General features: G+C 42.6%; 1 protein-coding gene and 1 long non-coding RNA gene across 3 annotated transcripts in view; one reads left to right on the top strand and one right to left on the bottom strand.

The window, feature by feature from the left end:
- Positions 1–27,084, top strand: part of JAM3 (junctional adhesion molecule 3) — a 57,629-nt gene that overhangs the window by 20,473 nt on the left and 10,072 nt on the right. The gene's annotated exons all lie outside the window — the stretch shown is intronic.
- On the bottom strand, positions 14,358–26,485 carry LOC113612818 (uncharacterized). 2 transcript variants are annotated; one of them, XR_003429981.1, is made up of 4 exons: positions 26,167–26,485; positions 23,517–23,627; positions 22,911–23,113; positions 20,901–21,611 (listed from the first exon to the last, which is right to left on the bottom strand). It is a non-coding gene; the product is annotated as an uncharacterized LOC113612818 (long non-coding RNA). The 2 variants fall into 2 exon arrangements; XR_003429980.1 differs by lacking the exons at positions 20,901–21,611; positions 22,911–23,113; positions 23,517–23,627 and adding exons at positions 14,358–14,829; positions 16,316–16,463.

Genomic DNA, 27,084 nt, shown 5'->3' with positions numbered 1-27,084 from the left:
ATTGAAATGTACCCAATAATAACTGGATTTATATATCATATAACATAGCTTTGTTATTAGGTGCATAATTGTTTAACATTGTTATGTCCTATTAACAAATTGAAGGATAAAAATCATATGGTAATCTCAATATATGCAGAAAAAGCTTTTGACAACATTCAACATCGATTTATGATAAAAACTCTCAACACAGTGGATATAGAGGGAACATACCTCAACATAATAAAGGCCATATATGACAGGCCCACAACTAATATCATATTCAGTGGTGGAAAGGCAGAAGCATTTTCTCTAAGATCAAGAACAAGACAAGGATGCTGACTCTCACCACTTTTATTCAACATGGTATTGGAAATCCTAGCCACATCAGACAAGAAAAAGAAAAGGAATCCAAACTGGTAAGGAAGAAGTAAAACTGTCACTGTTTGCAGATGACATGATACTATACATAGAAAGTCCTCAAGATGCCACCAAAAAAACTAGAGCTCATCAGTGAATTCAGTAAAGTTGCAGGATACAGAATTAATATAGAGAAATCTGTTGCACTTCTGTATACAAACAGTAAGCAATCAGAAAGAGAAATTAAGAAAAAAATCCCATTTACAATCTCATCAGAAAAGAATAAAATACCTAGGAATAAATCTATGGAGGTAAATTACTAGTACTCAGAAAACTATAAGACACTGATTAAAGAAATTAAAGATGACACAAACAGATGGAAAGATATGCCAAGTTCATGGATTGGAAGAATTAATGTTGTTTAAATGACTATACTACCCAAGACAATCTCCAGATTCATTGCAATCCCTATCAAAATACCAGCGGCATTTTCCACAGGACTAGAACAAATAATCTTAAAACTTGTTTGGAAACACAAAAGATCCCAAAGAGCCAAAACAGTCTTGAGAAAGAAGAACAAAGCTGGAGGTATCATGCTTCCTGATTTCAAACTATACTGCAAAGCTACAGTAATCAAGACAGTATGGTGCTGGCACAAAAACAGTTGCACAGATCAATGGAACAGAATAGAGAGCCCAGAAATTAACCCACACATATATGGGCAATTAATCAATGACAAAGGAGGCCAGAATATACCTCATCAATAAATCGTGTTGGGAAAACTGGACAGCTACACACAACAGAATCAAACTGGACTACTTTCTCACCATATACAAAAATAAACTCAAAATGGATTAAAGACTTAAATGTAAGACTGAAGCCATAAAACTTCTAGAAGAAAACATAGGCAGTACACTCTTCGATATCAGTCTTAGCAATATTTTTTTTTTCAATCTGTCTCTTCAGGCAAAGGAAACCAAAGCAAAAATAAACATATGGGACTACATCAAACTAAAAAGCTTTTGCACAGCGAAGCTTATCAACAAAGTGAAAAGGCCACCTAGTGAGTGGGAGAAGATATTTGCAAACGATATATCTGATAAAAGGTTACTTTCCAAAATATAGAAAGAACTCATACAACTCAACATCAAAAAAAACCCCAAACAACATGATTAAAGAATGGGCAGAGGAGCTGAACAGACATTTTCCCAAAGAAGACATACTAATGGTCAACATGAAAGGTGATCACCATCACTAGTCATCAGGGAAATGCAAACCAAAACCATGATGAGATGTCACCTCACAACTGTCAGAATGGCTGTTATCAAAAAGACAACAAATAACAATGTTGGTGAGGATGTGGAGAAAAGGGAGTCCTCATGCACTTTTGCTGGAACGTAAATTGGTGCAGCCACTGTGGAAAACAGTATGGAGATTCCTCAAAAAATTAAGAATGGAACTACCATGTGATCAGCAATTTCACTCCTGGATATTTATTTGAAGAAAACAATAATACTAATTGGTATTACTAATTACTAATACTAATTGGTAATACTATTGGTAAAAGGTATATGCACTTCTGTGTTCATTGCAGCACTGTTTACAGTAGCGAAGACATAGAAGCAACCTAAGTGCCCATCAACAGGTGAATGGGTAAAGAAGATGTGATATATATATATATATATATATACACACACACATACATACATACATACACACACACATACACACATTGTGGAATATTACTTGGTTATAAAAAAAGGAATTAAATCTTACCATTGGCAACAACATGCATGGACCTAGAGGGTATTATGCTAAGTGAAATGAGTCAAAGAAAGACAAACATTGTATGATTTCACTTATGTTTGAAATCTAAAACACAAAACAAATGAAGAAACATAACAGAGACAAGGTCATAGACACAGAAAACAAATAGGTGGTTGCCAGATGGGAGGGGGTGGGGGGAAGGAAAGAAATAGGTGTATGGGTATGAAATGTGCAGTGTAGGGAATGTAGTTAACAACTGTGTAGTATCTTTGTATGGTGATGTATCGTAACTAGACTTATGGTGATCATTTTGAAATGTATAGAAATATCAAATCACTATGTTGTGTAACAGGAACTAACATAGTGTTGTAGGTCAGTTATACTTCAGTGAACAAACTCATAGAAAAAGACTTCAGATTTGTGGTTACCAGAGGTGGGGGCTAGGGGGAGGGGGAATTGGATGAAGGCAGATAAAAGGTACAGACTTCCAGTTATAAGATAAATAAGTCCTAGGGATGGAATGTACAACATGATAAATGTAATTAACACTCGTATGCTATATATGAATGATGTCAAGAGAGTAAATCCTAAGAGCTCTCATCAGATGAAAAAAAATTTTCCATTTCTTTAATTTTGTATCTGTATGAGGTAATAGATGTTTACTAAACTTATTGTGATAATCATTTCATGACGTATGTAAATCAAATTATTATACTATACACCTTAGACATACAGTTCTATATGTCAGTAATATCTCAAGAAGACTGGAAGAAAAATAAAAATAAATAAATTGTAATTATATCCTCTTGATGAATCGACCCCTTTAACATGAGTGACCTTTCTAAAAATCCGTGTTAATATTTTTTGCTCTAAAGTTTACTTTGTCTGATATTAATATAGGTACCCCACTTTTCTCTTGACTAGTGTTAGCATAGTATTAGGTGGGCCAAAAAGTGCCTTTGGTTTTTTTAAGTAAAAATAAAAGACACATTTTTCATTTTCACCAAGAACTTTATTGAACAACACATTCACTGTTTTGTTCCACTGCCTTCTGCCATTTTTCAGGCAACTTCATAATTCCATCTTCCCAAAACTTTTTACCTTTTTGAGCAAACAACTGTTCCAGGTGCCTTTTACAGTATTCCAGGGAATTGAATTTTTTTCCACTAAGAGAATTCTGTAAAGACCGAAATAAATGGAAATCCAAAGGTACAGTGTCTGGTGAATATGGCAGGTGAATCAGAACTTCCCAGCCAAGCTGTAACAGTTTTTGCCTGGTCATTAAAGAAACATGCGGTCTTGCGTTATCCTGATGGAAGATTATGCGTTTTCTTTTGTCTAATTCTGAACGCTTTTTGTGGAGCGCTGCTTTCAGTTGGTCTAACTGGGAGCAGTACTTGTTGGAATTAATGATTTGGTTTTCCATAAGGAGCTCATAATAGAGGACTCCCTTTCCAGTCCCACCATATACACAACATCACCTTCTTTGGATGAAGACCGGCCTTTGGTGTGGTTGGTGGTGGTTCATTTCACTTGCCCCATGATCTCTTCTGTCCCACATTATTGTACGGTATCCACTTTTCATTGCTCGTCACAATTTGTTTTAAAAACGGAACGTTTTTGTTACATTTAAGTAGAGAATCGCATGTGGAAATATGGTCAAGAAGGTTTTTTTTTTGCTTAACTTATGTGGAACCCAAACATCAAAATGATTCACATAACCAAGCTGGTGCAAATGATTTTCAACGCTTAATTTGGATACTTTGAGTATGTTGGCTATCTCCTGTGTGGTATGATGTTGATTGTTCTCAATTATTATTGTCTCGATTTGATCGCTATCAACTTCAACTGGTCTACCCGACTGTGGAGCATTGTCCAGCAAGAAGTCTCCAGCATGAGACTTAGCAAATCACTTTTGACATGTTCGATCAGTCACAGAACCTTCTCCGTATGCTGAACAAATCTTTTTGTGCGCTTCAGTTGCATTTTTACCTTTCTTGAAATTATAGAGCATAATATGCTGAAAATGTTGCTTTTTTCTTCCATCTTCAGTATTAAAATGGCTACACAAAAATTCACCAATTTTGATAAGTCTTTTTTTAAATGCATGCTGATATGACAGCTGTCACATACAATCTAACAAAATTGTTTCGAATGAAGTTAAAGACAACTAAGTGCTACTAGAGACATCTTACAGAAAAAAATGAATGGAACTTTTGGCCCACCCAATATATTCTCTTATTTCTGATCTTTTTGTATCTTTATATTTAAAGATGTCTTGCATTTTAAAGAACTCTGACAATCTCTGCCTTTTAATTGGGATGTTTAGACCATTTACATTTAATGTGATTATTTTTTATAGTTAGGTTTACATCTATTATTTTTCTATTTGTTTTCTACATGTCTTATCTGTTCTTTGTTCCTCTTTTCTCACTTCTTTCATATTATTATTTTATTTTATCTCCTTTGTTAGTTTCTTAGCTATTACTCATGAGCTTGACACATTTAAAGAGTAGTGGTTGGGTATTTTGTAGAATGTCCCTCAGTTTGAGTTTTTTTGATGTCTTCTCATGATTGGCCTTGGGTTATAGATTTTGAGGGGGTAGGTGGGAGAATTCCATAGAGGTGTAGTACCCTTCTTATCATCATATTACCATGACATTTCACTGATGATGTTGCCTTGATCTCTGAGTTTAGGTGGTGGCTTCTGGGTTTCTCCCCTGTGAAGTTACTGTTTTTCCTTTTTTGAACACTATTAGAGGTTCAGCCAGCCTACCTCAAGGGGAGGGCAGAGTATCAAATAATTTGTGGACATATGAGAAACCCACATAAGTATTTGGTGGGATCAGATATTCTGAAGCTGTCCAAATATTCTGTTTCTCTTTAAAGTTTTTCAACTAAGTTTGGCAGTCATCAGTGGATCTTGCCTGAAGCAACTATTACTTTGTTGTTCTAAAGGTGGTTTTCTGTTTCCCTCATTCATTCTACATTATTAATTGGGATTCTTCCGTAAAGAAAGTTCTCTGTCTCCCTTCCATTTGCTTATTCATTCACTTATTGCTATCTAATGGACTCATGGATACTTATTTTATTCTTTGTGTGATAACAGTCTATCGTTTATTATTCCTATCTAATGGACTCATGGATACTTATTTTATTCTTTGTGTGATAACAGTCTATCATTTATTATTCCTATCTAATGGACTCATGGATACTTATTTTATTCTTTGTGTGGTAACAGTCTATCGTTTATTATTCCTATCTAATGGACTCACGGATACTTATTTCTCTATTTGTGTATATTTGAAATAAACATTGATTTGTACTAGTGTCTCTGACTGGTCCAGCCCTACAGGGCTACTTCTGGCTTCTCTCTTTCATATTCATAACTTTCTTTGACAGTGAGAAACGTGGCTCTCATTATTGATGACATCTTTATAGTTTTTATTTACTCAACCCTGTTATACATGTAAAGTATTTTCAGAGTTGCTAACCCACGCTGCTATGAGAAGTAAATTTATCAGCTAGAGTGCAGTGTTTGTGCAAAATTCTTCTCTTGGTAGCCTTGTTATATCCAGTCAAAACACTGTTTCCCAAAGTCATTTATGTCAACTCCTTTCTTCCCCATCTCCTTCAGTGAGGTTATTTTACTTGTAATACAGTTAGCTTCATTTCTCAGAGTCCGCATTCCATCCTGGTTCCCTGGACATTTTGTATGATGCATATTTTTAAATGTTCACGCAGTATAATGTTCACTCTCTGTGGTGTAGAGTTCGGAAGGGTTTGGTGAATGCTTGGCCGTGGATTCACCGTCATGGTACTGCACCCTAATATGTCCATCAGGCAGCCCCTTGCCTCTTTTTAAAAATGAAGTTATTTATTAAAATAAGTTATTACATGGATCCTTATAGTGTATTTTGATATTAAAATAAACCATATAATGCTAAAGTCATTTCTTCAGAGCAGCTTTTGACATGAAATACCGTGCAGGTCAGCCAGAGCTGGAGTTCTTGTTAGGTTGAAATCAGCAGAGAAACAAGCGAAGACAACCATGGCTTTGCTCGCTTTTTGTCCCAGGGTGGTAGAGTCTTTGATGTGGCTTCCCAGGGAAGAATTTCAGAAAATCAGCATCTCTGATCTTCCTGTCCATAGTGGAGCTGGTAAAGACCAGGTTAAGAAAATCAGACTGAAGCTGCCACAGCAGATGTTTGAGCTATCTCTAGAGCCGACTTTTGGTCTGTGTTCCATTTCCTCTTCTATCTCCTTTCTTACACTTCTGCACTTTCTCCCTTTTCCTATGTTTGTTTTTTTTTATGCTATTTCTTTTCTTCTTCTTCTTCTTTTTTTTTTTTTTTTTTGCCGTGCTGCTTGTGGGATCTTAGTTCCCCAACCAGAGATCAAAACCATGCCCTTGGCAGTGAATGTGTGGAGTCCTAACCACTGGACTACCAGGGATTCCCTTCCTGAATTCATTTGTATGTGCATTTATTCAGTAAACTTTATGTATTTAGTCGTGACTGTGCCTGTGTCACTAAACTCTAGATTTTTCTCTCATATTTCCTTGTTTCTTTCTGTCTCCTTACAACTAGCTTTAATGTAAAATTAAAATATTTATTTTTTAGCATTAGTTATATTTTTGAATATATATGTTTAATTTGGTCTGAATTTAAAATGTAAGTGGATTGAATGTTTCAGTCTTTCTTGAGACAAGAAAAAGCAAATTAAATTGCTTTATAATGATTTGTTTAGTTTGTGTATGACTCAGTGGCCATCCTCCCATGTTAGAGAAGAAATAGAATCTATTCTTCCACCTCAGGTGGGACGGTGCTAAAGCCAGTGTGTATAGACTCCCCCCACCTCCCCACCCCAGCACTTTGGTCCCCACTGGAGTATTTCATAGCTTTTCCAACATGCTGACCCTAAAACCCACTTACTGTAGCTCAAATTTGTTTCCTCTTGTTGGTGGATCAGTGGAATAAAAAAGGAACAGAAACAGCACCAACAGGGGACTTCCCTGCGGGTCCAGTGGTTAAGAATCTGCCTTCCAATGCAGGGAACACGGGTTTGATCCCTGGTAGGGGAACTAAGATCCCACATGCCACAGGGCAACTAAGCCTGCACGTCACAACTACTGAGCCCGTGCGCTCTAGAGCCCAAGTGCCACAAGCAGAGAGCCTGCATGCTGCAACTCCTGGGCCCGCGCACTCTAGAGCCCAAGCGCCACAACTAGAGAGAAGCCTGCGTGCCACAAGGACAGTCCCGCGGCAGCTAAGACCCAACGCGGCCAAAAGAAACATCGGGTGCCCTGCCTCCACTGTGGTCCTCAGCAGTGACACACCCCTCGGGCCTTTGACCCAAGCAGCAGGCGACCCCCAGCGCCTCTGGGATGGGCTGCACAGACACACTTGGAGGGTTTCTCTGCGGCTGCGAGCATTCATCCTCTAACCCTTGGCATTCTCTGACCCCAGAATCTGTAATAGCAGAACAGGGCTCACGCTCAGGGCCAGGTTTGTGGGACTTATTTCCTGAGGAGGCGTTTTACAGAATGACGTGCTTGACACATGGTCTGTGATGGTTACACATACTTGTCAGACCCCAGTGCCTCTGAGGCTTTTGTGTGTTGATCTGGGCTTTAGAGCCAGGGCTGGCGTACGTTTGGTCCGACTGGTCTGCGGTGCTGGGTTCATGTGACGATGGTGCCCGCCCGTGCAACTGGTACCCGTTTCAGCACAAGCCCAGCTCATGGGGAGAACAGGGCCCTGCAGCATCTCTGTCCATGCACAGACATGCCTGGAGCTGCTGTAGACACCGAGGACCACTGCACTGGCGCCACAGGCGTGCTGCCTGCCTGGGTGCCCTTTCCCTTCCTCTCCCAGGCCCTCTGCCTCCACCCCTCTCTGCTCAGCTGCACCCCCCTTCCTCTACCCTTCTGGGCCAACTCCCCAAGCTCTGGTTTACTGAATGGTTTGACGCCAGTGGGCGTGTAGGACCCAGCCCTTCCCTCTTTCCCCCTGGTTGTCCCCTTCGGCTTCCTTTAGTGACGGGGACTCCTCCCTCGGTAACCCCGGACGGTTTCCCTGGACCGTGCCTGAGATGAAAGAAGGAGGGGGGTCCCTCCAGAGCATTAGCTCTTCAGACACTCTGTCCAGGTGACCGCTTGATGGACTTGTATCTGCTTTGACCTGGCCCAGTTGGTCGGACTCATGGTCAGAAATCTTCCACGGCTTTGGCTTGGAGATAGAATTAAGTGAACTCACGTCAGTAGTGCCTCAGCTGACGTCTTGCTGCTGAGCCGATCCCTGGAGCAGGATGTGACCGTGCCGAGACTGTCTAGTGTCGCCACTGAGCATTCTTCATGGGGCACATGTGCAGTTTCCGATAAACTCGGGATTTAGAACAAGACACGCCGTGGCCAGGGTATGAGTCAGGGCTCTCCAGAGAAACACAACAAACAGGATGTGTGTGTGTGTGAACAGAACACAGTAGAATTTATTTACCTTATGTATATATCTTCTGTACAGATAAAGAGATTGATTATAAAGAACTGGCTTGTGTGATTATGGGGGCTGGTGAGTTGACACTCTGCAGGGCGGGCTTGCCGGCTGGAGACCCAGGAGGTCTGAGGGTTCCGTCTGGTGGAGAAACACCCTCCAGCCTGGGGAGACTGGTCTTTTTGATTTGTTCATGCCCCTCAACTCATTGGATGAGGCCCCCCACATTATGGAGGGCAGTGCACTAAAAGTTCACAATTTAATGTTAATCACATCCAAAAACACCCTCCAAGCTGACACTTGGACCATCACAGCCAGATTTATTTGGAATTCCATGATGTTTGGTTGGGTCTCTTTATACTTTAGTATGTATGTATGTATGTTATTTTTGTCTGCACTGGGTCTTCGTTGCTGTGCGTGGGCTTCTGATTGCGGTGGCTTCTCTTGTTGCGGAGCATGGGCTCTAGGTGCGCGGACTTCAGTAGTTGTGGCGCGTGGGCTCAGTAGTTTTGGCTCACGGGCTCTAGAGCGCAGGCTCAGTAGTTGTGGCGCAAGGGCTTAGTTGGTCTGCGGCATGTGGGATCTTCCCAGACCAGGGCTTAAACCTGTGTCCCCTGCGTTGGCAGGCGGATTCTTAACCATTGCACCACCAGGGAAGCCCTACAACGGGCCATCTTTAACCAGAGCTTCAGCTGCCTGTGTTCTTGTCAGAGCCCATATTTGATGGGTTTACTGTGGATTCTTTGCTGTGTGTCTGGAAAATATCACTGACATGGACTTCTCCCCCTGCTCTTAAATTCCTCTAAAAATCGGTTAAGGAACCAGAGCAGTGTTGAAAACATGTATGGGGTACTTTCTTCTCTAGGACGGGTTCTGCTAAGCAAGCACACAGAAGTTGTCTTGAGGATGGCCATGCAGTGTTCTCGCTGGAGAGCCTGCACTGCCGTTTATATTTAGCCTGGAGCCTGGGGGAGCAGCGAGGCCCGCAGTGGAGCCACCGTGCGCCCGCACTGCTCCAGGCCTGGTCGAGAGCGGGGGACATGCTGGATGGAATGTCAGAGGCTAAATATAACTCTTTACAGAGCCAGACACACATGTGACTTGGAGTGGAAACATTTTCTAAAAGAGCTGCTTTTTGCTCTCAGTTTACAGTAATGAATAGAAACCCAAATCAGTTTGACTTCTTGTTGAGAGCTGTCTCTGCAGTTAAATGATCTCAGGTGCTGTTGAAGGTAGAAGGAAGGCCCTCACCCCGTGCCCATCCAGGAGCCGGCAGGCCTGTCTTGCTGTGTTCAGATTGGTTTTGTTTCCACAGGAGGAAAAGATGGGTAGTTTCCACTTCACACCTTGATGTGTCTGGATGTGGGTTGAGTGGTGGACGTCGGCATTTCGTTTTCCCTTGGTCTCACTCTGCGCCGGGACGCGAGCACCGGCGTGGGCTCCTGGGAGAGCGGACCACAGCAAGGCAGGCTCTGCTGAGTCAGGGAGCCTGGGGCCGAGACTGCCTTACCTCCACAGCTGTTCCGGCTTAAATGTACTTTTTTTGTTTTTGCGGTACGCGGGCCTCTCACTGTTGTGGCCTCTCCCGTTGTGGAGCACAGGCTCCGGACGCGCAGGCTCAGCGGCCATGGCTCACGGGCCCAGCCGCTCCACGGCACGTGGGCTCTACCCGGACCGGGGCACGAACCCATGTCCCCTGCATCGGCAGGCGGACTCTCAACCGCTGCGCCACCAGGGAAGCCCTAAATGTACTTTTTTATCATATTTTCTGTTGTTATTAGTTCCTTTGCCTGAGGATTCACAAGCACTGTGTGGTTAGTAATTTCTTGAGAAAGTAAAGGGGAGCAGGCAGCGTCCTCAAGCCCAGCCCCAGGGCTGTGCCTCTGTGGACCCGGCTCTCGATTTGGGGTGGCCCTGACTTCATGAAGGGCTCAGTGGGGTTGCCAGATGGGCCGCGCATGAGAATCACGTGAGAGGCTTGGAGAGACACAGATCCGGGCCTTTCCTAACCTGCTGAGTTAGAATCTGGGGCGTGTGCTCTCGGGCCGAGGAGGGGGGTTGGGAAGCGGGCTTTTAAACGGGCCCCCTGAGGTGATCCCCCCACAGCCTGCCTGGCACCAGGCCCCCAGGCCCTGGCACGATTTCTGAAAGTTCTCCCGCAACCGCAGTAAGAAACTGTACTTGTCTCTAAGAGCCGCTGGGATGGTTCCAGACCAGGAGAGAGGCGGGCAGACGGGGGGCCAGGAGCCACTGGGCGCAGCATGGCCTCCTCCCCATCTGCCTGCCCCTCCACTCCCCCAGCTTCCCGGTGGGAAAGGGTGGCTGCTGGAGATGCCATCGGCCCGTTGTTCCCGAGGCTTTCTCAAGGCCGCTTCCCTTGCGCCTCGGCTAAGGGAGGTCCGGAAGAACAGTGGGATATGAGCTGGGCTTCCGGGTCTGACCCGGGCTTCCTTAAGCTACGATCCCCCTCACACACCCTTGTTGCTGTCTCTTCTGGTTCTGGGCGTGTTCCTTCTCGTAAGAGACTGTGTGAGCCAGAGCAGGGAAGTAGGAACTGGCTTCTGGTTCTCGCTCTGCGCTCACAGACGTGAACCAGCTGGGCTCGAGTAGTCCCCCTGCCCCACGACGACGGGAGCTGGGGGGCTGGAGCGCGTTCAGGAGGGGCTGGAGCCGACGCACAGGATGAGACGCCCGCAGCACCTGGGCCTTCCCACTCCCTCCCCCTTGGTTCCTCTCTCCGTGTTAGGTCATCCTGCAAGCTGGGCATCGGTCCTGTTCCGGGAAAAGGCCCCAGCGGTTCAGTTACCCTTTTCAGCATCGTCGTGGTTGAGCTGCAAGCAGCAGCGGACCCGCACGCCCCCCCGACTCCTTGTGTGCCTCGAGGCCTCGCGTTCCCCGTCCGTCAGCTCCTCTCCCGGAGCCCTGCTGGTGGTGAAGTTTATTCTCCATGCAGCACCCCTGCCCCAGCCCACCCTGGTCGTCTCAGGAAGAGCATGTTTCCCTTGCAGACCACTGTCCAGAGGGGTGGGGTCCTTGACATCCTGGAGCCCAGTTGCTTAGCCAGATGATACTGGAACTTAGAAACGGACCCCGGTCCTCTGGCTCTTACTCTGCATCTGCCGTGCCGGGCACCCCAGCCAAGGGGCAAAGGCTGGTGTCCAGGGCGCTGACTTATGCAGACAATGCCTCCGTGTGCCTGCCCTGCCGCCATCACTCTGTTTCTTCCAGCTGAGCCCGCGCCGCAGGGCCCTTTGGGTCCCTTTTTGTGCATGACTCTCATCTGTGTCTGAGTGCAGGCCTCCTGACCCGGGGGGCCTGTCTCTGAGTCCTCCAGGCGGGATTCCCGGCTGGCGCCCTCCCTCACAGCAGTGCCTTGTCCCTCACGCTTGGCAAACATACAGGAAGGGGCACTACTGGGTGGCCTGGGGACGAGTAGTGGAGATGGCTCAGGACGTCTTTGACGAGCCAGGACAGCAGTCAGCCTTGGTCAGCCCTAGTTTCCTACTAGAAAACTTGTGCCGGACGCTGCTGTTCACGGCCTGGGCGTGTTCCCCGTGTCACCCTTCTGAATCTTGGCTCTGTCTCTTCCTCCCCAGGTCCTGCTGCTTCTACCACTGTTGGGCCTTAGGAGAGTGGGTGGGTCCTCCCTGCCGCTCTAGTAACCGGGTGTGGTGGGCATCCATAGAGCAGAGGTAACCTGGCCGTTGGGCCATTTTAGTGTCACTTAGCATTTGGGGAAATAAGTGGTTAGATTGTAGAGGACAAATCCTCAGACTTCTGTCATCTGCCACATTTCTTGTCACATGTGTGACAAGATGCACATGTGTGCATCACACATAAAACCAACCGCGTGTTCTTTTTTTTTTTTTTTGGCTGCGTTGGGTCTTTGTTGCCGTGCACGGGCTTCTCACTGCAGTGGCTTCTCTTGTTGTGGAGCGTGGCCTCTAGGCCCGTGGGCTCAGTAGTTGTGGCTCACAGGCTTCAAAGCGCAGTCTCAGTAGTTGTGGCACACGGGCTTAGTCGCTCCACGGCATGTGGGATCTTCCCGGACCGGGGCTCCAACCCATGTCCCCCTGTATTAGCAGGTGGATTCTTAACCGCTGCGCCACCAGGGAAGCCCCCGACCACATTTTAATGAATTCTTTCATGGAGTCACAGGGAAAAGAAGGAACTGTAGACAGTACAGTGAAATGGGAAGAGAGTTGGACTGAGTCTGAGGATGAGCTAGAGGACGAGCTGCATCCTCCACTGAGGACAGTCCCTTAGCTGCTGCTTCGTAACCTGGAAATGCCACTCACCCTCACCGTCTTGAAGGGTGAGCTGAGGAGGGAGTCGGAATCATCCTCACCTCTGTCCCCAGCCCTGGACGGTGCCACCTCTGATGGGCGTGGTTTCAAGAGTAAATAACGCCATTGTAATAAGCCACTTCAAAGCATGATGCCTCTGGAGATACAACTTAGTTTAATATTTTTCAAACAAGTAGGCCCAGTGGAGAATAGAGTGACCACTGCTGCTCCTAGAATAACATGAAGAAGGGCACAGAGGACAACAACAGGAAGAGAGACCCACGAGGCTGGCCATCCTGTCCCCGCATGCGTCCTCAGCTCCTGACCCTGCCCTCCCTGCCCTGGTGTGTGGCAGCGTGGCTGTTCGGTTGGTATGAAGTACCTCCGGGCAGAAAGCACGTATCAATTCTCACAGTGAGCCAAGTGGTGGTATTTTTTGCTTGTAAAAATAAAATCAGAGCCTTTTGGGTGTTATTTACAAGAAGAAAAAAGACAGGAAAGAAAAGATTTCCCTCCTGGGTTTTAGCCTTGGCTCAGCACTGAGCTGGTATATTTTTGTAATTATTATCAGCTGGAGAACACACCAGCTTGAGGTCAGGTTTTCTCCTTAACATAGTTGGAAATGCCATTCTGTGTGGTTTCATAAATCCTTTGTCATCTCTGCTCACTTGCAGAGATGGCCCTCCCAGGAGTGGACCCCAGTGTCTGCATCCTCAGAACTGATCTGTCCCCCAGCTGGGATTAAACACCATCAAGCCAGAAGACCAACAGCCTTTGCCAGCTATGAATTCAAGCATATTTTGATGCTCAGAAATTTAGAATTTCTGGATTTAGTGTAAAGTCAGGAATCATCACTTTGATGTTTTCTTTTTTTTTTTCACTGCCTTTCAGTCCTCTCTTTTTCAGTTCTTCTTGTTCCCCTTCTTTCTTTCCTTTTTCTTTTTTAGCCTGTCTCTCCCTCTCGTGTCTTAGATGTTGTATTGAATTTTCTTGGAATTCTCATTTGTATTATTCCACTCATGGTATCCAGGGTTAATATATTTTCTGGCCTCTGGCCTAAAGCCATTAAGTATGAAACTTACTGTTCCTTGGGCCACTAGAAGAATGTTGGTTCCTATAAAGCAAATATAATAATAACAATGATAATAAATGACCCCTCTTCTAAATGTTTATTTATCATCAATTATTGGTGAAAGAAGGGTAAAGAGTTTCTAATAATATTTTATAGTTGGAAAAAATGAGGGGTGCAGAATCACACTGAAAGTCAATAGGAATATTAAAAATAGGGCCCAGGGCTTCCCTGGTGGCGCAGTGGTTGAGAGTCCGCCTGCCGATGCAGGGGATGCGGGTTCGTGCCCCAGTCCGGGAAGATCCCACATGCCGTGGAGCGGCTGGGCCCGTGAGCCATGGCCGCTGAGCCTGCGCGTCCAGAGCCTGTGCTCCGCAACGGGAGAGGCAACAAGAGTGAGAGGCCCGCGAACCAAAAAAAAAAAAAAAAAAAAAAATAGGGCCCAGATTCTTGGTAGTAGTTCATAGCTTTAGCATATAGAAGAGCTTTGAAAATGAAATTAAAAGCCCAAGACTGATTGGATCAGTCCTCTGTTCTGGACTGGACCGCCTAGTTCTTCTGTGTTGAAAACACATTTGTCAGTCCTACTTGAAGCAGTGAATCCTGGGAAATCATGGAAACCAAACCTGCCAGTTTCCCAACTTACAGTGAGAGGTGCACTGTCAGAAGTGACACCAAAAGAGCAAAGATGGTGAGTTGGACAGTCCTGGGCTTGGATCCTGGTTCTCCGGCCAGCTTCACTGTGCTCTGCAGCCTTCTTTGTGACATTTATCATATTCTATTGAAATCCTGTCTCTCTTCCTCACAGTCAGTAACATTTCCAGAAACTCTTGCATCTCAGGTATGGTGGTAGGGAATTGGAGATGCATAAGAATGGCTGAAATAAAAAAGAAAAAAAGCAGCAATTTTCACCTGCAGTGAAATCAGGAAGAGGCAGAATAGGAAACTCCAGGCCCTTGTTCCCCGACAGAAACATTGGAGAAACAAACAGGAGCTGAAACAACTGTGTAGGAGATCTGGAAACAGTTGAAGGTTTATAGCAACCACGTCAATACCTGATCAAGAAAAAAAGATCTTCAGAGTGGTAGGAAGGTTTCATGAGACATTTTCTCAACCTTGCCCCACCGTCTACCCAGCACATCCTCCTCCCCTCCTCCCACCAAATTGGAGGGAGCAGAGCAAACCCTATTTGCAAATTATTGTGTCCATCATTCTCACCTGCCTGGGGATACCTGAAAGACTGAGACGAGGGGCTTGTCTTTGTCTCCTTGGGATGTAGGTGGGAAAGGCAGCAGGCACTGCTTGTAAGAGCTACAAGGGGATGACAAACCCACAACTGCCTGAAGAGATTCTGGTGGAGGCACACAACAGGCCATCTGAGGCTCAGGAGAGAAACTGTGGTGAGACAGGGAAGGTAGGACAAAAGCAACCACATCACATCTCAAGGTGACCCCTACACTCTGAGCAAGCCTAGCTGAGAGGTGAAGGAGTACCTATACAGCCAGTTTGCAAAGACTTGGGAGAGGGGGCTCCTCCCTGCCTCCCTCCCTCCCTCCCTCTCTCCCTCCCTCTCTCCCTCCCTCTCTTCCTCCCTCCCTCCCTCCCTCCCTCTCTCCCTCCTGGTGTTTTTGTTTGTTTTAGCTCTTGGCATTCAAGGGAATCTTAATCAGAATGTTATTTGAAGATGAGGTAAAGGAACCTCAGTTATCATGCTTGAAAGGAAATAGTGTTTGAGAAAAAAGTTTGGAACTCAAAACAAATGCACTCCTATAGCCTTCAACAATAATAATTTTGAATACACGTGTGTGTGCATGCGTGCGCACGCACACACACACACAGGGCACAGGATCTGATTTCCAGAGAAACTGCTTTATAATAGATGCCCAGTTTTCAACCAAAAAAAAATCACAAAGCATACAAAGAAACAGGAAAACGTGGTTCATTCAAAAGAGCAAAATGAATGAACAGAAACTGTCCCAGTTTCTGAGGAGGCCCAGATATTGGGTTTACTAGACAAAAACAAATTGTCTTAAATATGCTTAGACTAATGCTTAGACTAAGGGAAAACATTATATGAGCAACAAAGTATCAATAAGGAGAAAAGTTATAAAAAGGAATCAAAAAGAAATTTTGGAGCTGAAAAGTGTAGTAACTGAAATGAAAAATTTACTGGAGGGGATAAACAGCTTATTTGAGCAGGCAAAAGAATCAGTGAACTAGAAGATAAGAAAATTGAAATTATCATGTCTGGGAGAAGAGAGGAAAAATAATGGAGAAATGTGAACAGAGCATGTATGTTTGCTAGGCTGCCATAACAATATCACAGACTGAGTGGCTTAAACAACAGAAATTTATTTTCTTACAGTTCTGGAGGGTAGATGTTCAAGATCAAGATATTGGCAGAGTTGATTTCTTCTGAGGCTTCTCTTTGGCTTGCATATGGCCACCTTCTTGCTGTGTCCTCACATGGTCTTTCCTCTGCACACACATCATTCTATGTGTCCTAATCTCCTATTTTTATAAGAACACTAGTCAGATTGGATTAGGGCCTCTAACAGCCTCATTTTAACTTATTACCTCTTTAAGGACCCTAGCTCCACATATAGTCACATTCTGGGTTGCTGGGGGTGAAGGCTTCAATATATGAATTTGGGTGGCAGGGGGACACAATTCACCCCATAACAGAGCCTAAGGGCATTGTGGGGTGCTGTCAAGCTGACCAAGATATGTTTTTTTTAAAACATCTTTATTGGGGTATAATTGCAAGATATGTTTTATGGGAGTCCCAGGAGAAGAGGGAGAGAGAGAGGCAGAAAGGTTATCTGAAGAAATAATGGCTGAAAACTCCCCCAATTTGACATATGGCATTTATCTACAAATTCAAGAAGCTCGGTGAACTCTAAGTAGGATAAACCCAAGAGGACCCACTCTGAGACACATTATAATCAAACAGTCAAAAGCTAAAGACAAAGAGAGAATCTTGAAAACAGCAAGTGAGAAGTGTCTCATTACATACAGGGGATACTCAACAAGATCTTAAGCTGATTTCTCATCAGAAATGTTGGATGCCAGAAGACAGTGGGATGAAAGATTTAATGTGTTGAAAGAAAAAAAACCCAACAACAACACTGTAAACAGAAGATTTTATATCTGGCAACACTGACTTTCAAAAATGAGGGAAAAATTAAGACATTCCCAGAAGAACAAAAGCTGAGGGAGTTAATGACCACTAGCCCTGCTCTACAAAAAGTGCTAAAGGAAATCCTTCAAGTTGAAATAAAGCAACACTAGACAGTAACTCAAAGCTGTATGAAGATCTAAAGATCTCCAGTAGAGGTAATTAATGGACAAATATAAATGCTAGTCTTATTATAATTTTGGTTTGTAACTGCACTTTTTATTTCTGTAGAATTTAAAAGATAAATCCATTATTGATAAGGCACACAATGTATAAAGACGTAATTTGTGTCTTCAACATAAAGGGTAGGACAGAGTTTTTGTGTACAATTAAAGTTAAATTGGTATCAATTCAAGTTTGTAATTTTAGGATGTTATGATAATCCTCATGATAACCACAAAGTTTGGTTATCATGAGTATACACTAAAGGATATGAGAAGGGAATCAAAATGTGTCAGTACAAAAAAAATCAACAAAATACAAAAGGCGGCAGTAGTGGATGAAATGAGGGACAAAAGAATAATATACACAGAAGACAAGTAGCAGAATAGCAAAAGTAAGTCCTTTATCAGTTAATTAAATGAAAATGGATCAAACTGTCCAGTCAAAAGGCAGAGATTGGCAGAATGGATGAAATAGTGTGATCCAACTTTATGCTGTCTACAAGACACTCACTTTAGACCTAAACACAAATAGGCTGGTAAAGTGAAAGGATGGAAAAAGACATTCTATGCAAATAATAACCAAAAGAGAGCTGAGGTAGCTATAGTCATATCAGACAAAATAGACTTTAAGTCAGAAAACAGTTACAAGAGACAAAGAATGACAATGTATATTGATTCACCAAGAAAACATAACAATTATAAACATATGCATGAAATATCTAAGCCCCATAATATATGAAGCAAACATTGAGAGGATTGAAGAGAGAAACAGATTGTTTTACAATAATAATCGGACATTTCAGTGCCCTACTTTCAATAACAGATAGACAAGATAGAAGATTAATAAGGAAATATAGGACTTGAAGAACAATATGGACCAGTCAGACCTAACATATACAGAACACTACACCTCAAAACAGCAGAATACACATTTTCCACATGTGCAGATGGAACATTCTCTAGGATAGATCATATGTTAGGTCAAAACACAAGTCTTAATTTAAAAAAATTTTTAAGCATATAAAGTATCTTTTCTAATCACAGTGGAATGAAGTTAGAAGTAAATAACTGAAGGAAACTAGAATATTTACAGATACGTGGAAATCAACATACTCTTAACCAATGGGTCAAAGAAGTTAAAAGGAGGTTAGAAAATACCTGAAGAAAATGAAAATGAAAACACAACATACCAAAACTTAGTGGGATTCAGCAAAAGCAGTACTAAGACATGTAAATTTCAAAAAAAAAAAATATATATATATCTCAAATCAGTGACAATCTTACACCTTTAGGAACTGGACAAAGGAGAACAAACTAAACCCAAAACTAGCAGAAGGAAGGAATTAATAAAGATTAGAGCAGAGGTTAATGAAAAAGAGAAAAGAAAAACAGTAGGGAAAAATCAATGAAAACAAAAGTTGCTGATTTGAAAAGAACAGCGAAATTGACAAACCTTTAACTAGATTCAGTAAGGAAAAAAGAAGACTTGAATTACTAAAATCAGCAAAGAAAGTGGGGCTATAACTACTGATTTTATGGAAATAAATAGGATTATAAGACATTGCTATGAACAAGTATATATCAACAAGTTGGATAACCTAGATGAAATGGACAAATTCCTAAAAACATAAAATCTAGCAAAATGTAGTCATTAAGAAGTAGAAAATCTGAATAGAACTACAGTAATTAAAAACAGAAAAGCTTGGACCTGGTGGTTTCATTGATGGATTCTACCAAACATTTAAAGAATTAATACCAGTCCTTCTCAAACTCTTCCCAAAGATTGAAGAGAATACTTCCTAACTCATTCTGTAAGGCCAGCATTACCCTGACACTAACACCAGGCAAAGCCACTACAAGAAAGCCATAGACCAATATTCCTTAACATTGATGCAAAATTCTTCCAAAACATACTAGCGGATGGAATTCCACAACACACTAAAAGGATTATACACCGTGAATGAATGGGATTTGTTCCCAGAATGAAAGAATGGTTTAACATATGAAAATTACGGTAATACATCGCATTAATAGAATATAGGAAAAGAACCACATGATTATCTCAGTTGATGCAGAAAAAATATTTGACAAATTCAACACCCTTTCATAATAAAAACACTCAGTAAACTAGGAGTAGATGAGATCTCCTTCAACATAATAAAAGATATATGAAAAACCTTATAGCCAGTGTCATAATTAATGGTGAAAGACTGAAAGGTTTTTCCCTAAGATCAGGAAGAAGAGTAGGATACCAGAGCTCACCACTTTTGTTCTACATAACATTGAAATTTCTAGCCAGAGCAATTAGGCAACAAAAAGAAATTTAAAAGTTGTCCAAATTGGAAAAGAAAACATAAAATTATCCCTACTCGTGGATGACTTAATCTTATACGTGGAAAACCCTAAAGATTACACCAAAAACAAAACAAAGAAACAAAAAACCCTGTTAGAGCTAATAACAGGAAAACAGAAAACCAACCTACAAATATCAGTTGCATTTCTATACACTAACAAAGAACAATCAGAAAAGGAAATTAAGAAAACAATCCCATTTACAGTAGTATCTAAATGAATAAAATACTTAGGAATAAATTTAATCAAGGAGGTAAAAGACATAGTACACTGAAATCTAAAAAACACTCCTGAAAGAAATTAAAGGAGATACAAATAAATGGAAGATACTCCATGTTTATGGATTAGAAAATCTAATATTGTTAAAACTATGGAAAGCCATCTACAGATTCAATACGTTCTCTATCAAAATCCCAATTTTTTTTTTCAGAAATAAAAAATCCCATCCTAAAGTTTTATATGGAATCTCAAGGGAACCCGAATAGCCAAAGTCATCTTGAAAAAAAAAAAAGAACAAAGTTGGAGGACTCACACTTTCTGATTACAAAACTTACTATGAAGCTACAGTAATCAAAACAGTATGGTACTGGCATAAAGATAGACGTATGGACCAATGGAACAGAACAGAGAGCCCTGAAATAAACTCTTGTGTATATAAGCAAATAATTTCTGACAAGTGCCAAGACCATTGAATGGAGCACAGTCTTTTCACCAAATGATGTTAGAAAAACTGGATATACACATTCTAAATAATGAAGTTGGATCCTTGCCTTATAAAAAATTAAAATGGACCAAAGACCTAAACATACGATTTAAAACTATAAAATTCTTAGAAGAAAACAGTGCAAGATATTCATGACATTGGATTTGGCAATGATTTCTTGGATGTGACATCAAAAGCACAGGCAGGCAACAAAAGAAAAAAATAGGTAAATTGGACTTCATTGAAATTAAAAACTTTTGTACATCAAAGAATACTATCAAGAGAGTAAAAATACAACTTAGAGTGGGAGGAGGTATTTGCAAAGCACATACATAACAAGGGATTAATATCCAGAATATATAAAGAACTCCTACAACTCAACAACAAAAACCCCAAACAATGCAATTTAAAAAATGGCAAAGGATTTGAATAAACATTTCTCCAAAGAAGATATGAAAATGGTCAATAAACACATGAAAGGATGTGCATTATTAGCCTTTATGGAAATGCAAATAAAAACCACAATGAGACACCACTTCACACCCATTAGGATGGATATTATTGAAAAAAAGGAAAATTACGAACATTGGTGAGGATGTGGAGAAATTCGAATCTGTCTGCATTGCTGATGGGATCATAAAATGGTGCAGCCACTGTGGAAAAGCTTGGGAGTTCTTCAAACAGTTACACATAGGATTGCAATATGATCCAGTAATTAAGCTTCTAGGTGCATACCGCAAATAGTTGAAAGCAGGGACTCAGATAGATATTTGTACACCACTGTTCACAGCAGCATTGTTCACAATGGCCAAAAGGTAGAAACAACCTAATGTCCATCAACAGATGAATGGATAAACAAGACACGGTATACAGTCAGCACTCTGTATCTATGGGTTCCATATCCCTGGATTTAACAAATGCAGATCCAAAATATTTGAAAAAAGATTCCAGAAAGTTACAAAAAGCCACACTTGAACTTGCCTCGCCCTGGCAACTTTTTATATAGCATTGGCATTGTATTAGGCATTCTAAGTAACCTAGAGATGATTTAAAGTACCTGAGAGGTTGTGTAGGTTATATGCAAACGCTAGGCCATATGAAGGACTTGAGCATTCATGGATTTTGCTAGCCGAGGGGTGTCCTGGAACCAGTCCACTGCAGATACCGAGGGATGACTGTATACGTACAGTGGAATATCATTCAGCCTTAAAAGGAATGGGCTGCTGCTACATGTTACATGGATGTACCTTGGAAACATCATCCTGCATGAAGTAAGTCAGACATAAAAGGACAAATATTGTGTGATTCCACTGGTGAGGTCTGTCAAGTAGGCAAGTCCAGAGACAATGGCCTGGAGGTTGCCAGCGGCCAGGGTTCCGAAGAAGTGGGGAGCTGCTGTTTAATGGGGATGGGGTTTCTGTTTGGTACGATGAGCAAGTTGTGGAGACAGATGGTGGTGTTGGCTGCACACATTGTGCATGTACCTAATGCCGCTGAGGTTTTACACGTAAAAGTGATTAAAGTGGTAAATTTTATGTTGTGTATGTTGTACCAGAATAAAAAACATTGTTAAATAATGATGATGGTGAGACAGTGGGAAAAGTGGAAAACGCAGTGAGAGTACAAAGGGCGGAGCCCCACGTCTCACATTCAGTTGTAAGAATCTCCTGAGATAAAAATACCACATTTGATAAAGGGGGAATCTTGATGTCACCCTGACTCCTGTTTTCTCTGTTCACCAACCTTCAGCTGGGTAGGAACAGCAACTTTCTACCTGCTGCTGCTGCTTTTTAGAGTCCAAAAGCAAAACCTCAGACATTACTGTTCAGTGAAACGCACTGCAGATTATTCATGACCACACGAGTATTCCTTTTATATACTTTGGTCATGAATACGGTTACACCAGTTGATTTTTTTTAATTTTTAAAAACCATTTATTTATTTGGCTGCGTCAGGTCTTAGTTGCGGCACACAGGCTCTTTGTTGCGGCGCGTGGGCTTCTCTCTAGTTGTGGCGCGTGAGGTGCGCGACCTCAGTAGTCGTGGTGTGCAGGCTTAGTTGCCCTGCGGCATTCGGGATCTTAGCTCCCTGACCAGGGATCAAACCCTCATCCCCTGCATTGGAAGGCGGATTCTTAACTACTGGACCACCAGGGAAGCCCCATGCCAGTTGATTTTTTAACTGATGTATTCACTGAAAGAATTCAGGAGGCCTTACATAAAAATTTTTATCTAAGTTTAAATAGTTGTTAAGTATATATATGATTTCTGGTGTATTGTGAATATCAATGCTTTAAAACTGTTACTTCAGTTTTTTGCATACCCAACCGATTCCAAATGCCATACTGATTTCACTATCATCATTTTAGAAATAGAGAAGTGTTCTACGATTTAATGTTGAAATAATTATAGATTCACAGGAAGTTGCAAAGGTAGTACAGAGTGGTCCGGTGTACCCTGCTAAGTTTAAAAACCAAAATTTAGAAAGAAAACTTTCCTACAATGAATTTTTGGTCCAGCCCAACTCTGGAAAACAGTTATTAGTTTCTTTAAAAAACTAACCATGCCACAACATACGACGAGGGTTTGTGCTCTTGGGCATCTGTCCCAGAGAAAAGGAAACTTATGTTCATACGAAAGTCTGTGCACAAATGTCACAGCAGTTTTATTCATCATAGCCCCAAACTGGAAACAACCCAGACGCCTTTCCGTGGGTGAGTGGTTAAACACAGTGTGGTGCATCCCCGGTGCGGAGCGCTGCTTGGCTGTAGAAAGAAACAAACTGTCATTACACACAAGGTGGATGGACCTAAAGGGCTTTATTCTGAACGAAAAAGTCAGCCTCAAAAGGCCACCGACTGTGTATTTCCTGTTATATAGCATTCTCCAAATGACAGAATTATGGCCATAGGGGACAGATTAACATTTGCCAGTGCTGAGGGATGGTGAGGGCCTGCAGGAGGGAGGTCTTTGGTGATGGAAGAGGTCTGTGTCTTGACTGCAGTGGTGGTTACAGGAATCTTCACATGTGATAAATGATGTACAACCATCCACATACACTGTACACGCGTCAGTTTTCTGGTTTTGATACTGTGCTGTAATTATATAACCATTGGGGGAGGCTGGGTCAAGGTCACATTAAATGAACACAATATACTTGGAACTTACCACACCTGCCTCCAGAGGACAGTCTTAAATTTCTTTCGGAGGATTTGAATAGAAACAGACAACTACACATGTCTTAGATTCCTTCTAAGTCCAGGATTTAATAATGGATTCCTGGGCAAGATGAAAAATAGAGTAGCCACATTACAGCTCTGTGAGCAAACTGAATTCAACTAAATGATTTTCTGGAAAACTCAAGGAGATCCAATCTAGAACATAAAAAATGCACATTGATTTATTCGGTAAACACTTTTGGAGTCCCTGCTAAATACCATTCCACACTAGATTTGAAGATAGAAAGATGAGTGCATATGATACTTGTTTCTTTGTACTGTTGATAGAATGTAAGCTCCATGAGGGCATAGATTTTTATCTTTTATTCATGTATCATCCCTCATGTTTAGGCCAGTATCTGGCTTATAAAAGGCAATAAATAAAAAATTGCTGAATGACTGGATTGTCCCAAAGAGCTTAGAGTCTGGCAGGCGCAAGCCAAGGTTGGTATGAAATTAAAGAGGAACAGCTACATGTGATGTATGCTGTAATGGATTTCCCCCCTTTTTCTCCTTCCGTCCAAAATCCCTTTGCTGAGTCTTACATAATGTAGCCTCAGTGTATTCCGACAGCACCAGGAGGTTGGCTTATGTCAGAACCTCATGCCCAGGCACTGGCTCATATCCGGAGGAGTTACCTGCGATGTCGTCAAGCGTTTGGTCTGGGGCTTCCAGTCCTCACAAACACCGTTCTGATACACAAGTTACTTCTGTATTTTAAAGTGGGACCCTGGGCTGTTGGAGGTGGGCAAAGTAAGGAACGTAACCGTCTTTACATTTAAGAACAGCTTGGGAGCAGAAGGAAATGCTGAGGAGAGACTCAGCACGGGGCCGCGGCAGAGCCAGGGCCCGGCTGCTGTGAGCCATCACTTCGTCTAGCTCTGCCCTTACGCATGTGGTTGGGCAGGAGAGAGTCAGGCCTTGGGGTGCATTCACCTTGGCCACAACGCAGGGGGAGAAAAGAGGTGATTATCTCCATCATCTGGGGCTGTGTTACCTTAGCTTCTTTTAGGTTATAAGAAACAAGTGGTCTTGGTTTCCCTAAGAGGTTTATTGTGAAGAGTTGGCCCCCGTGACAATCTGACCTTTGTGGACACTAGAGTAACCTCAGTGTCCCCTTCTTGTCCCCTGGCTCATCTGTCGCCAGCTCTGTGTCCTCAGGCTCTACTTCAGCTGTTTCTCTCGTGACTGTAAACTCTCTAGTTTATTCTCTTATTTCTCTCAGCTTCATACTTCTCAAGAGAAAGCCTCAGATTGGGTTGTCCTGTCATTATCCAGTCAGGCAAAGCTCTGGTGACTTACCTCTAAGACCCCTTAGATGGCCTTTGGGTCGGAAGCTGATCCCTGGTCATAGTCATTTGGGACCACAGTTTTGGTGTCTCATCACCTAAATTACAGTGATCGCACTGAAAGGACTGAGGTCATTTTCCCTAGAGGGAACCTGTGTGGCCTTGGTAGATACTCAGAGCGTCCCGTGTTCCTCTCTGTTAGTGGGTCCCTGGGGGCTTCTGGATGGAAGGAGCAGTGGAAAGGGCTGCATTAGTGTGGGTGGGTTTCCCCAAAAGGGAAACCCGTGGTTACAAAACAAAGCACGTGGTTACAAAACAAAACAGAGCAGGCGCCACTTGTCCTGGATCTGAAATCTAAAGTAGAAGTGACTGTTTTAGCAACTAATGACAGTTCAAGTATATTATACTTCTTCTTTTTTTTTTAATTTTAAAGTTTATTTATTTATTTAGGCTCTTCGTTGCTGTGCGCGGGCTTTCTCTAGCTGCGGCGAGCGGGGGCTACTCTTCGTTGTGGTGCGCAGGCTTCTCATTGCTTTGACTTCTCTTGTTGTGCAGCACGGGCTCTAGAGCGCAGGCTCAGTAGTTGTGGCGCACGGGCTTAGTTGCTCCGCGGCATGTGGGATCTTCCCAGGCCAGGGCTCGAACCTGTGTCCCCTGCATTGGCAGGCAGATTCTCAACCACTGCGCCACCAGTGAAGCCCCTATACTTCTGATTTTCATCCCTATTATTAACATTCTTTAAGGCTTCTGCTGTAATTAATGAAGTCTTACTAAATAAGACAGAAAGCATCAAAACACATACTTGGAATGTATACATGTAGCCAAACCATTAAATAAGATTTAAAAATTAAAAAAATGGATTGTTGTGACCTGCAGCTCAGAGTACAGGTCTTCACATTTTCTTACCTGGTGTGGTAAGCTGAGGTCCAGGGACCTTAATGAGGGTTAACATAGGAAGGCCTTCTCTGGGGATGGCATATTCTCCTAGAGGCCAAGTCGCTGAAGAATGACATTTTGTAGGTGGTCAATGTACCTAGTTGATCTTGTCTCCAAGAAATCAGCTAAGACATTTTGAGACCATAATAACTGATTTCAGCGTTGTTTAAACACGTGGATAGTCAGGTGCTAATTTCGAAAGAGATCACCATGCAAATGGCATATTTTGATTCCATCGATAGCTTCATTCAGCTAAGCTTCATGAAAATCGCCATGTTGTTATTTTTCTTATTTTACCAAAGACTGGTGCAAACTTTTTAATGGATGGAAATCACGGGTTGGATAAACAGCTAATCCAGCAAGGTGGTCTCTTACCTGGTTGGTAACTGTACCCAGAATGTCCATGCCATCATGCAGGGGAAGGTACCAGGCAGGAGGGAGGAATGACAAGAAGGCCCATGTAGGTCTGGGAGATGATGAAAAGAAAATTCTTAAAAAAATTTTTTTTATTGAGGTAACATTGATTTTATAACATTATATAAGCTTCTTGTGCACAACATTATACTTCTGTATCCACTACAGCAGCTTACCACCAAGAGTTTACTTTCCACGCATCACCATATTGACCCCCTTTACCCATCCCCACCCCCTCTGGTAACCATTACTCTGTTCTCTGTATCTACATGTTTGTTATAGTTAGGTTTGGTTCATTTATTTTGTCATTTTGTTTGTTTTTTTATATTCCATGTATGAGTGAAATCATATGGTATTTGTCTTTCTTCACCTGATATTTCACTTAGCATAATATCCTCAAGGTTCATCCATGTTTTTGCAAATGGCAAGATTCCATCTTTTTTATGGCTGAGTAATATTCCATCCCACACACATATATATACACACACATGCCACATCTTTGTCCATTTTTCCATTGATGGCCACTTAGGTTGCTTCCATATCTTGGCTACTATAAATAATGCTGCAATGAACATAGGGGTGCATATATCTTTTATAATTAGTGTTTTTGTTTTCTTCTGATAAATACCCAGGAGTGGAATTGCTCAGTCATATGGTAGTTCTAGTGTTAGTTTTTTGTTTGTTTTTTGCGGTACACGGGCCTCTCACTGTTGTGGCCTCTCTGGGAGCACAGGCTCCGGACGCGCAGGCTCAGCGGCCATGGTTCACGGGCCCAGCCGCTCCGCGCGGCATGTGGGATCTTCCCGGACTGGGGCACAAACCCGTGTCCCCTGCATCGGCAGGCGGACTCTCAACCACTGCGCCACCAGGGAAGCTCCC

The sequence above is a fragment of the Aethalodelphis obliquidens genome, unplaced genomic scaffold (assembly GCF_003676395.1).
Source record: "Aethalodelphis obliquidens isolate GAN/ISIS:26980383/991018 unplaced genomic scaffold, ASM367639v1 scaffold82, whole genome shotgun sequence".
NCBI lineage: Eukaryota > Metazoa > Chordata > Mammalia > Artiodactyla > Delphinidae > Aethalodelphis > Aethalodelphis obliquidens.
This window is presented reverse-complemented; position numbering and strand designations above follow the sequence as displayed.